The sequence below is a fragment of the Lissotriton helveticus genome, chromosome 1_1 (genome assembly GCF_964261635.1).
Source record: "Lissotriton helveticus chromosome 1_1, aLisHel1.1, whole genome shotgun sequence".
Lineage (NCBI taxonomy): Eukaryota > Metazoa > Chordata > Amphibia > Caudata > Salamandridae > Lissotriton > Lissotriton helveticus.
Genome location: NC_136057.1, coordinates 217,622,906 through 217,634,975, shown reverse-complemented (window position 1 = coordinate 217,634,975; position 12,070 = coordinate 217,622,906). Strand labels below are relative to the sequence as shown.

The 12,070-nt window shown below is 37.3% G+C and overlaps 11 non-coding genes across 11 annotated transcripts; all 11 read left to right on the top strand.

Annotated features, from left to right (window-relative positions):
• The first annotated feature begins 1,094 nt into the window (after positions 1–1,094).
• On the top strand, positions 1,095–1,167 carry TRNAK-UUU (transfer RNA lysine (anticodon UUU)). Its single transcript has one exon. It is a non-coding gene; the product is annotated as a tRNA-Lys (tRNA).
• Positions 1,168–1,494: 327 nt separating this feature from the next.
• Positions 1,495–1,585, top strand: TRNAR-UCU (transfer RNA arginine (anticodon UCU)). Its single transcript is given in 2 exon segments — positions 1,495–1,531; positions 1,550–1,585. It is a non-coding gene; the product is annotated as a tRNA-Arg (tRNA).
• Positions 1,586–3,101: 1,516 nt separating this feature from the next.
• Positions 3,102–3,174, top strand: TRNAK-UUU (transfer RNA lysine (anticodon UUU)). Its single transcript has one exon. It is a non-coding gene; the product is annotated as a tRNA-Lys (tRNA).
• Positions 3,175–3,501: 327 nt separating this feature from the next.
• Positions 3,502–3,592, top strand: TRNAR-UCU (transfer RNA arginine (anticodon UCU)). Its single transcript is given in 2 exon segments — positions 3,502–3,538; positions 3,557–3,592. It is a non-coding gene; the product is annotated as a tRNA-Arg (tRNA).
• A 1,514-nt stretch (positions 3,593–5,106) lies between these two features.
• Positions 5,107–5,179, top strand: TRNAK-UUU (transfer RNA lysine (anticodon UUU)). The gene has a single exon. It is a non-coding gene; the product is annotated as a tRNA-Lys (tRNA).
• A 327-nt stretch (positions 5,180–5,506) lies between these two features.
• Positions 5,507–5,597, top strand: TRNAR-UCU (transfer RNA arginine (anticodon UCU)). Its single transcript is given in 2 exon segments — positions 5,507–5,543; positions 5,562–5,597. It is a non-coding gene; the product is annotated as a tRNA-Arg (tRNA).
• Positions 5,598–7,113: 1,516 nt separating this feature from the next.
• Positions 7,114–7,186, top strand: TRNAK-UUU (transfer RNA lysine (anticodon UUU)). The gene has a single exon. It is a non-coding gene; the product is annotated as a tRNA-Lys (tRNA).
• Positions 7,187–7,513: 327 nt separating this feature from the next.
• On the top strand, positions 7,514–7,604 carry TRNAR-UCU (transfer RNA arginine (anticodon UCU)). Its single transcript is given in 2 exon segments — positions 7,514–7,550; positions 7,569–7,604. It is a non-coding gene; the product is annotated as a tRNA-Arg (tRNA).
• A 1,516-nt stretch (positions 7,605–9,120) lies between these two features.
• On the top strand, positions 9,121–9,193 carry TRNAK-UUU (transfer RNA lysine (anticodon UUU)). Its single transcript has one exon. It is a non-coding gene; the product is annotated as a tRNA-Lys (tRNA).
• Positions 9,194–9,520: 327 nt separating this feature from the next.
• On the top strand, positions 9,521–9,611 carry TRNAR-UCU (transfer RNA arginine (anticodon UCU)). The gene is given in 2 exon segments: positions 9,521–9,557; positions 9,576–9,611. It is a non-coding gene; the product is annotated as a tRNA-Arg (tRNA).
• A 1,916-nt stretch (positions 9,612–11,527) lies between these two features.
• TRNAR-UCU (transfer RNA arginine (anticodon UCU)) lies at positions 11,528–11,618 on the top strand. Its single transcript is given in 2 exon segments — positions 11,528–11,564; positions 11,583–11,618. It is a non-coding gene; the product is annotated as a tRNA-Arg (tRNA).
• The last annotated feature ends 452 nt before the right edge of the window (positions 11,619–12,070 follow it).

Here is a 12,070-nt window from a genome sequence, read left to right as displayed (position 1 = left end):
ATTTTGTGGAGTGACCTGTCCGAGCCTGGGTAGCTCAGTCGGGAGAGCATCAGACTTTTAATCTGAGGGCCCAGGGTTCAAGTCCCTGTTCAGGCGGCTTGGTTAAAGAAAAGGTATATCAATTGCATACTCTTTTCAGGATCCAATGAATGGGGAGTCCTATTAGAGATGTTTCCCAAAAACGTCTTAATCAAGTCATTACATACCCATCTGTCTTCTACATTCTTTGACAAGGGTTAAGAAGACTTACCCAAACTGTATCATGTAGTTTGTTGATTATCTTTTACCCAATTCAATGTTCAAAATGTAAGGTAGTGTCCGATTAACTTGATAAAGTTGGTCAACAGCTGATAGGTCATCTTTTTATTTGTGAATCTCTGATCACCGTGTTGAATCAGGTCGGATCTCTAGTGCAATGGATAGCGGCTTGGAGTCCTAGACGAATGTAGCAAAAGCATTCAAAGGCTTTGTGTTCAAACACCAGCTGGGTCAATTTTATCCCTCCTCTTATTTTATAACTAATTGAAACAGTAACAAGCAATGCCTGCGTCTGCATCACCAGAAACATTTACCAACATGGCAGTGAAAGAAAGTCTACTTAAACAGAGACTGTTTGCTTTGAAAACATTGCATAATCTATGCCCAAGAGGAAATTCCCAAAGATACTGCTGAAAATGTAATTTAGTAGGTAGTAATAGTATTTGGCACTTTATTGATTTCACAATGTCATTTTAGACACATGATTTCTAAGTCAGCCGAAAATGAGATAGTACAAATTTCAGGATTTAAAATGGATTACGTGTGCTGCTGAAATTTCAAATGCTTAACACCTTCAATGCTACAGGAGATTTTCCTCCTGTGCTGAATGATCTGTAAATCCATTGTTCATGACGAGCTCAGCTCGTCATAAGCACACGACAAGTGTACTGCACGACGAGCTGAGCTCGTCATGAGCATGGAAGGGGTTAAAACATCAATTTGTTATTAAACTCTACAAATTTGATTGCTAATGTATGTAACCATATTAATACACAGAGTGTAGGTCAGTGTACGTCCACATTTGTTTAGCTGTTTTTAAGACAGAGTATAGCAGAGCCTGGATAGCTCAGTCGGTAGAGCATCAGACTTTTAATCTGAGGAACCAGGGTTCAAGTCCCTGTTCAGGCGGGTGCTTCCTTTAAAGAAAAATTACTCTAATTGGATGCTCTTTTTGTGTTCCCCTGCATGACGAATAAGATATTCCTTTACTAAAATTGCAAAAATGTCTTTCATGGAGTTGTGAAATGCACATCTGCCTCATATATCATGTGCCATTTGACTAAACTTAAGTCGTACGTAGATTTACCTAAGGTATCATGTAACTTGAGACGGTGAATATAATTTCCCCAATTCAATATTCAAAATAAATCCATGGTTATAGTATCAAATGAACTTTATAAAGCTGATCAACATTATTTCATTTCAGAATATCTCTGCACCTCATCAGAGCGTATTGGCTCTGTGGCGCAATGGATAGCGCATTGGACTTCTAGGTAAATGTAAAAAAGATATTCAAATGTTGTGGGTTCGAATCCCACCAGAGTCAGTTTTATCCCTATTTATTTCATAACTGTTTAAAAGAGTAATAAACAGTGCATGCATGCTTCTGCTTCACCAAAAAGGGCAGTGAAAGGAAGTCTATTTTAAATAGATACTATTCAAGTTACGCAATCTTTGCAGAAGAGGAAATTGGCAGCTGTACTTATGAAAATGTAATTTACTCAGAAGTAAGATTTTGGGCCCTTCCTTAATTTTACAATGTCAATAAAAACATATGAATTCTAAGTCAGCAAAAAAAATGAGATAGTAGCAATTTCAGGACTTACAATAAGGTTAAATTTACTGAAGAGATTTCAAATGCTTGAAGTACCAATTCATTATTATATTCCGCGTATTCAGTACTTAATACCGGCAACCATCTTAAGAAACGTAGTGATAGTTGGGACACTTCCAAATGTTGATAAGGTCATTTTGTGGAGTGACCTGTCCGAGCCTGGGTAGCTCAGTCGGGAGAGCATCAGACTTTTAATCTGAGGGCCCAGGGTTCAAGTCCCTGTTCAGGCGGCTTGGTTAAAGAAAAGGTATATCAATTGCATACTCTTTTCAGGATCCAATGAATGGGGAGTCCTATTAGAGATGTTTCCCAAAAACGTCTTAATCAAGTCATTACATACCCATCTGTCTTCTACATTCTTTGACAAGGGTTAAGAAGACTTACCCAAACTGTATCATGTAGTTTGTTGATTATCTTTTACCCAATTCAATGTTCAAAATGTAAGGTAGTGTCCGATTAACTTGATAAAGTTGGTCAACAGCTGATAGGTCATCTTTTTATTTGTGAATCTCTGATCACCGTGTTGAATCAGGTCGGATCTCTAGTGCAATGGATAGCGGCTTGGAGTCCTAGACGAATGTAGCAAAAGCATTCAAAGGCTTTGTGTTCAAACACCAGCTGGGTCAATTTTATCCCTCCTCTTATTTTATAACTAATTGAAACAGTAACAAGCAATGCCTGCGTCTGCATCACCAGAAACATTTACCAACATGGCAGTGAAAGAAAGTCTACTTAAACAGAGACTGTTTGCTTTGAAAACATTGCATAATCTATGCCCAAGAGGAAATTCCCAAAGATACTGCTGAAAATGTAATTTAGTAGGTAGTAATAGTATTTGCCACTTTATTGATTTCACAATGTCATTTTAGACACATGATTTCTAAGTCAGCCGAAAATGAGATAGTACAAATTTCAGGATTTAAAATGGATTACGTGTGCTGCTGAAATTTCAAATGCTTAACACCTTCAATGCTACAGGAGATTTTCCTCCTGTGCTGAATGATCTGTAAATCCATTGTTCATGACGAGCTCAGCTCGTCATAAGCACACGACAAGTGTACTGCACGACGAGCTGAGCTCGTCATGAGCATGGAAGGGGTTAAAACATCAATTTGTTATTAAACTCTACAAATTTGATTGCTAATGTATGTAACCATATTAATACACAGAGTGTAGGTCAGTGTACGTCCACATTTGTTTAGCTGTTTTTAAGACAGAGTATAGCAGAGCCTGGATAGCTCAGTCGGTAGAGCATCAGACTTTTAATCTGAGGAACCAGGGTTCAAGTCCCTGTTCAGGCGGGTGCTTCCTTTAAAGAAAAATTACTCTAATTGGATGCTCTTTTTGTGTTCCCCTGCATGACGAATAAGATATTCCATTACTAAAATTGCAAAAACGTCTTTCATGGAGTTGTGAAATGCACATCTGCCTCATATATCATGTGCCATTTGACTAAACTTAAGTCGTACGTAGATTTACCTAAGGTATCATGTAACTTGAGACGGTGAATATAATTTCCCCAATTCAATATTCAAAATAAATCCATGGTTATAGTATCAAATGAACTTTATAAAGCTGATCAACATTATTTCATTTCAGAATATCTCTGCACCTCATCAGAGCGTATTGGCTCTGTGGCGCAATGGATAGCGCATTGGACTTCTAGGTGAATGTAAAAAAGATATTCAAAGATTGTGGGTTCGAATCCCACCAGAGTCAGTTTTATCCCTATTTATTTCATAACTGTTTAAAAGAGTAATAAACAGTGCATGCATGCTTCTGCTTCACCAAAAAGGGCAGTGAAAGGAAGTCTATTTTAAATAGATACTATTCAAGTTACGCAATCTTTGCAGAAGAGGAAATTGGCAGCTGTACTTATGAAAATGTAATTTACTCAGAAGTAAGATTTTGGGCCCTTCCTTAATTTTACAATGTCAATAAAAACATATGAATTCTAAGTCAGCAAAAAAAATGAGATAGTAGCAATTTCAGGACTTACAATAAGGTTAAATTTACTGAAGAGATTTCAAATGCTTGAAGTACCAATTCATTATTATATTCCGCGTATTCAGTACTTAATACCGGCAACCATCTTAAGAAACGTAGTGATAGTTGGGACACTTCCAAATGTTGATAAGGTCATTTTGTGGAGTGACCTGTCCGAGCCTGGGTAGCTCAGTCGGGAGAGCATCAGACTTTTAATCTGAGGGCCCAGGGTTCAAGTCCCTGTTCAGGCGGCTTGGTTAAAGAAAAGGTATATCAATTGCATACTCTTTTCAGGATCCAATGAATGGGGAGTCCTATTAGAGATGTTTCAAAAAAGTCTTAATCAAGTCATTACATACCCATCTGTCTTCTACATTCTTTGACAAGGGTTAAGAAGACTTACCCAAACTGTATCATGTAGTTTGTTGATTATCTTTTACCCAATTCAATGTTCAAAATGTAAGGTAGTGTCCGATTAACTTGATAAAGTTGGTCAACAGCTGATAGGTCATCTTTTTATTTGTGAATCTCTGATCACCGTGTTGAATCAGGTCGGATCTCTAGTGCAATGGATAGCGGCTTGGAGTCCTAGACGAATGTAGCAAAAGCATTCAAAGGCTTTGTGTTCAAACACCAGCTGGGTCAATTTTATCCCTCCTCTTATTTTATAACTAATTGAAACAGTAACAAGCAATGCCTGCGTCTGCATCACCAGAAACATTTACCAACATGGCAGTGAAAGAAAGTCTACTTAAACAGAGACTGTTTGCTTTGAAAACATTGCATAATCTATGCCCAAGAGGAAATTCCCAAAGATACTGCTGAAAATGTAATTTAGTAGGTAGTAATAGTATTTGGCACTTTATTGATTTCACAATGTCATTTTAGACACATGATTTCTAAGTCAGCCGAAAATGAGATAGTACAAATTTCAGGATTTAAAATGGATTACGTGTGCTGCTGAAATTTCAAATGCTTAACACCTTCAATGCTACAGGAGATTTTCCTCCTGTGCTGAATGATCTGTAAATCCATTGTTCATGACGAGCTCAGCTCGTCATAAGCACACGACAAGTGTACTGCACGACGAGCTGAGCTCGTCATGAGCATGGAAGGGGTTAAAACATCAATTTGTTATTAAACTCTACAAATTTGATTGCTAATGTATGTAACCATATTAATACACAGAGTGTAGGTCAGTGTACGTCCACATTTGTTTAGCTGTTTTTAAGACAGAGTATAGCAGAGCCTGGATAGCTCAGTCGGTAGAGCATCAGACTTTTAATCTGAGGAACCAGGGTTCAAGTCCCTGTTCAGGCGGGTGCTTCCTTTAAAGAAAAATTACTCTAATTGGATGCTCTTTTTGTGTTCCCCTGCATGACGAATAAGATATTCCTTTACTAAAATTGCAAAAATGTCTTTCATGGAGTTGTGAAATGCACATCTGCCTCATATATCATGTGCCATTTGACTAAACTTAAGTCGTACGTAGATTTACCTAAGGTATCATGTAACTTGAGACGGTGAATATAATTTCCCCAATTCAATATTCAAAATAAATCCATGGTTATAGTATCAAATGAACTTTATAAAGCTGATCAACATTATTTCATTTCAGAATATCTCTGCACCTCATCAGAGCGTATTGGCTCTGTGGCGCAATGGATAGCGCATTGGACTTCTAGGTGAATGTAAAAAAGATATTCAAATGTTGTGGGTTCGAATCCCACCAGAGTCAGTTTTATCCCTATTTATTTCATAACTGTTTAAAAGAGTAATAAACAGTGCATGCATGCTTCTGCTTCACCAAAAAGGGCAGTGAAAGGAAGTCTATTTTAAATAGATACTATTCAAGTTACGCAATCTTTGCAGAAGAGGAAATTGGCAGCTGTACTTATGAAAATGTAATTTACTCAGAAGTAAGATTTTGGGCCCTTCCTTAATTTTACAATGTCAATAAAAACATATGAATTCTAAGTCAGCAAAAAAAATGAGATAGTAGCAATTTCAGGACTTACAATAAGGTTAAATTTACTGAAGAGATTTCAAATGCTTGAAGTACCAATTCATTATTATATTCCGCGTATTCAGTACTTAATACCGGCAACCATCTTAAGAAACGTAGTGATAGTTGGGACACTTCCAAATGTTGATAAGGTCATTTTGTGGAGTGACCTGTCCGAGCCTGGGTAGCTCAGTCGGGAGAGCATCAGACTTTTAATCTGAGGGCCCAGGGTTCAAGTCCCTGTTCAGGCGGCTTGGTTAAAGAAAAGGTATATCAATTGCATACTCTTTTCAGGATCCAATGAATGGGGAGTCCTATTAGAGATGTTTCCCAAAAACGTCTTAATCAAGTCATTACATACCCATCTGTCTTCTACATTCTTTGACAAGGGTTAAGAAGACTTACCCAAACTGTATCATGTAGTTTGTTGATTATCTTTTACCCAATTCAATGTTCAAAATGTAAGGTAGTGTCCGATTAACTTGATAAAGTTGGTCAACAGCTGATAGGTCATCTTTTTATTTGTGAATCTCTGATCACCGTGTTGAATCAGGTCGGATCTCTAGTGCAATGGATAGCGGCTTGGAGTCCTAGACGAATGTAGCAAAAGCATTCAAAGGCTTTGTGTTCAAACACCAGCTGGGTCAATTTTATCCCTCCTCTTATTTTATAACTAATTGAAACAGTAACAAGCAATGCCTGCGTCTGCATCACCAGAAACATTTACCAACATGGCAGTGAAAGAAAGTCTACTTAAACAGAGACTGTTTGCTTTGAAAACATTGCATAATCTATGCCCAAGAGGAAATTCCCAAAGATACTGCTGAAAATGTAATTTAGTAGGTAGTAATAGTATTTGGCACTTTATTGATTTCACAATGTCATTTTAGACACATGATTTCTAAGTCAGCCGAAAATGAGATAGTACAAATTTCAGGATTTAAAATGGATTACGTGTGCTGCTGAAATTTCGAATGCTTAACACCTTCAATGCTACAGGAGATTTTCCTCCTGTGCTGAATGATCTGTAAATCCATTGTTCATGACGAGCTCAGCTCGTCATAAGCACACGACAAGTGTACTGCACGACGAGCTGAGCTCGTCATGAGCATGGAAGGGGTTAAAACATCAATTTGTTATTAAACTCTACAAATTTGATTGCTAATGTATGTAACCATATTAATACACAGAGTGTAGGTCAGTGTACGTCCACATTTGTTTAGCTGTTTTTAAGACAGAGTATAGCAGAGCCTGGATAGCTCAGTCGGTAGAGCATCAGACTTTTAATCTGAGGAACCAGGGTTCAAGTCCCTGTTCAGGCGGGTGCTTCCTTTAAAGAAAAATTACTCTAATTGGATGCTCTTTTTGTGTTCCCCTGCATGACGAATAAGATATTCCTTTACTAAAATTGCAAAAATGTCTTTCATGGAGTTGTGAAATGCACATCTGCCTCATATATCATGTGCCATTTGACTAAACTTAAGTCGTACGTAGATTTACCTAAGGTATCATGTAACTTGAGACGGTGAATATAATTTCCCCAATTCAATATTCAAAATAAATCCATGGTTATAGTATCAAATGAACTTTATAAAGCTGATCAACATTATTTCATTTCAGAATATCTCTGCACCTCATCAGAGCGTATTGGCTCTGTGGCGCAATGGATAGCGCATTGGACTTCTAGGTGAATGTAAAAAAGATATTCAAATGTTGTGGGTTCGAATCCCACCAGAGTCAGTTTTATCCCTATTTATTTCATAACTGTTTAAAAGAGTAATAAACAGTGCATGCATGCTTCTGCTTCACCAAAAAGGGCAGTGAAAGGAAGTCTATTTTAAATAGATACTATTCAAGTTACGCAATCTTTGCAGAAGAGGAAATTGGCAGCTGTACTTATGAAAATGTAATTTACTCAGAAGTAAGATTTTGGGCCCTTCCTTAATTTTACAATGTCAATAAAAACATATGAATTCTAAGTCAGCAAAAAAAATGAGATAGTAGCAATTTCAGGACTTACAATAAGGTTAAATTTACTGAAGAGATTTCAAATGCTTGAAGTACCAATTCATTATTATATTCCGCGTATTCAGTACTTAATACCGGCAACCATCTTAAGAAACGTAGTGATAGTTGGGACACTTCCAAATGTTGATAAGGTCATTTTGTGGAGTGACCTGTCCGAGCCTGGGTAGCTCAGTCGGGAGAGCATCAGACTTTTAATCTGAGGGCCCAGGGTTCAAGTCCCTGTTCAGGCGGCTTGGTTAAAGAAAAGGTATATCAATTGCATACTCTTTTCAGGATCCAATGAATGGGGAGTCCTATTAGAGATGTTTCCCAAAAACGTCTTAATCAAGTCATTACATACCCATCTGTCTTCTACATTCTTTGACAAGGGTTAAGAAGACTTACCCAAACTGTATCATGTAGTTTGTTGATTATCTTTTACCCAATTCAATGTTCAAAATGTAAGGTAGTGTCCGATTAACTTGATAAAGTTGGTCAACAGCTGATAGGTCATCTTTTTATTTGTGAATCTCTGATCACCGTGTTGAATCAGGTCGGATCTCTAGTGCAATGGATAGCGGCTTGGAGTCCTAGACGAATGTAGCAAAAGCATTCAAAGGCTTTGTGTTCAAACACCAGCTGGGTCAATTTTATCCCTCCTCTTATTTTATAACTAATTGAAACAGTAACAAGCAATGCCTGCGTCTGCATCACCAGAAACATTTACCAACATGGCAGTGAAAGAAAGTCTACTTAAACAGAGACTGTTTGCTTTGAAAACATTGCATAATCTATGCCCAAGAGGAAATTCCCAAAGATACTGCTGAAAATGTAATTTAGTAGGTAGTAATAGTATTTGGCACTTTATTGATTTCACAATGTCATTTTAGACACATGATTTCTAAGTCAGCCGAAAATGAGATAGTACAAATTTCAGGATTTAAAATGGATTACGTGTGCTGCTGAAATTTCAAATGCTTAACACCTTCAATGCTACAGGAGATTTTCCTCCTGTGCTGAATGATCTGTAAATCCATTGTTCATGACGAGCTCAGCTCGTCATAAGCACACGACAAGTGTACTGCACGACGAGCTGAGCTCGTCATGAGCATGGAAGGGGTTAAAACATCAATTTGTTATTAAACTCTACAAATTTGATTGCTAATGTATGTAACCATATTAATACACAGAGTGTAGGTCAGTGTACGTCCACATTTGTTTAGCTGTTTTTAAGACAGAGTATAGCAGAGCCTGGATAGCTCAGTCGGTAGAGCATCAGACTTTTAATCTGAGGAACCAGGGTTCAAGTCCCTGTTCAGGCGGGTGCTTCCTTTAAAGAAAAATTACTCTAATTGGATGCTCTTTTTGTGTTCCCCTGCATGACGAATAAGATATTCCTTTACTAAAATTGCAAAAATGTCTTTCATGGAGTTGTGAAATGCACATCTGCCTCATATATCATGTGCCATTTGACTAAACTTAAGTCGTACGTAGATTTACCTAAGGTATCATGTAACTTGAGACGGTGAATATAATTTCCCCAATTCAATATTCAAAATAAATCCATGGTTATAGTATCAAATGAACTTTATAAAGCTGATCAACATTATTTCATTTCAGAATATCTCTGCACCTCATCAGAGCGTATTGGCTCTGTGGCGCAATGGATAGCGCATTGGACTTCTAGGTAAATGTAAAAAAGATATTCAAATGTTGTGGGTTCGAATCCCACCAGAGTCAGTTTTATCCCTATTTATTTCATAACTGTTTAAAAGAGTAATAAACAGTGCATGCATGCTTCTGCTTCACCAAAAAGGGCAGTGAAAGGAAGTCTATTTTAAATAGATACTATTCAAGTTACGCAATCTTTGCAGAAGAGGAAATTGGCAGCTGTACTTATGAAAATGTAATTTACTCAGAAGTAAGATTTTGGGCCCTTCCTTAATTTTACAATGTCAATAAAAACATATGAATTCTAAGTCAGCAAAAAAAATGAGATAGTAGCAATTTCAGGACTTACAATAAGGTTAAATTTACTGAAGAGATTTCAAATGCTTGAAGTACCAATTCATTATTATATTCCGCGTATTCAGTACTTAATACCGGCAACCATCTTAAGAAACGTAGTGATAGTTGGGACACTTCCAAATGTTGATAAGGTCATTTTGTGGAGTGACCTGTCCGAGCCTGGGTAGCTCAGTCGGGAGAGCATCAGACTTTTAATCTGAGGGCCCAGGGTTCAAGTCCCTGTTCAGGCGGCTTGGTTAAAGAAAAGGTATATCAATTGCATACTCTTTTCAGGATCCAATGAATGGGGAGTCCTATTAGAGATGTTTCCCAAAAACGTCTTAATCAAGTCATTACATACCCATCTGTCTTCTACATTCTTTGACAAGGGTTAAGAAGACTTACCCAAACTGTATCATGTAGTTTGTTGATTATCTTTTACCCAATTCAATGTTCAAAATGTAAGGTAGTGTCCGATTAACTTGATAAAGTTGGTCAACAGCTGATAGGTCATCTTTTTATTTGTGAATCTCTGATCACCGTGTTGAATCAGGTCGGATCTCTAGTGCAATGGATAGCGGCTTGGAGTCCTAGACGAATGTAGCAAAAGCATTCAAAGGCTTTGTGTTCAAACACCAGCTGGGTCAATTTTATCCCTCCTCTTATTTTATAACTAATTGAAACAGTAACAAGCAATGCCTGCGTCTGCATCACCAGAAACATTTACCAACATGGCAGTGAAAGAAAGTCTACTTAAACAGAGACTGTTTGCTTTGAAAACATTGCATAATCTATGCCCAAGAGGAAATTCCCAAAGATACTGCTGAAAATGTAATTTAGTAGGTAGTAATAGTATTTGCCACTTTATTGATTTCACAATGTCATTTTAGACACATGATTTCTAAGTCAGCCGAAAATGAGATAGTACAAATTTCAGGATTTAAAATGGATTACGTGTGCTGCTGAAATTTCAAATGCTTAACACCTTCAATGCTACAGGAGATTTTCCTCCTGTGCTGAATGATCTGTAAATCCATTGTTCATGACGAGCTCAGCTCGTCATAAGCACACGACAAGTGTACTGCACGACGAGCTGAGCTCGTCATGAGCATGGAAGGGGTTAAAACATCAATTTGTTATTAAACTCTACAAATTTGATTGCTAATGTATGTAACCATATTAATACACAGAGTGTAGGTCAGTGTACGTCCACATTTGTTTAGCTGTTTTTAAGACAGAGTATAGCAGAGCCTGGATAGCTCAGTCGGTAGAGCATCAGACTTTTAATCTGAGGAACCAGGGTTCAAGTACCTGTTCAGGCGGGTGCTTCCTTTAAAGAAAAATTACTCTAATTGGATGCTCTTTTTGTGTTCCCCTGCATGACGAATAAGATATTCCATTACTAAAATTGCAAAAACGTCTTTCATGGAGTTGTGAAATGCACATCTGCCTCATATATCATGTGCCATTTGACTAAACTTAAGTCGTACGTAGATTTACCTAAGGTATCATGTAACTTGAGACGGTGAATATAATTTCCCCAATTCAATATTCAAAATAAATCCATGGTTATAGTATCAAATGAACTTTATAAAGCTGATCAACATTATTTCATTTCAGAATATCTCTGCACCTCATCAGAGCGTATTGGCTCTGTGGCGCAATGGATAGCGCATTGGACTTCTAGGTGAATGTAAAAAAGATATTCAAAGATTGTGGGTTCGAATCCCACCAGAGTCAGTTTTATCCCTATTTATTTCATAACTGTTTAAAAGAGTAATAAACAGTGCATGCATGCTTCTGCTTCACCAAAAAGGGCAGTGAAAGGAAGTCTATTTTAAATAGATACTATTCAAGTTACGCAATCTTTGCAGAAGAGGAAATTGGCAGCTGTACTTATGAAAATGTAATTTACTCAGAAGTAAGATTTTGGGCCCTTCCTTAATTTTACAATGTCAATAAAAACATATGAATTCTAAGTCAGCAAAAAAAATGAGATAGTAGCAATTTCAGGACTTACAATAAGGTTAAATTTACTGAAGAGATTTCAAATGCTTGAAGTACCAATTCATTATTATATTCCGCGTATTCAGTACTTAATACCGGCAACCATCTTAAGAAACGTAGTGATAGTTGGGACACTTCCAAATGTTGATAAGGTCATTTTGTGGAGTGACCTGTCCGAGCCTGGG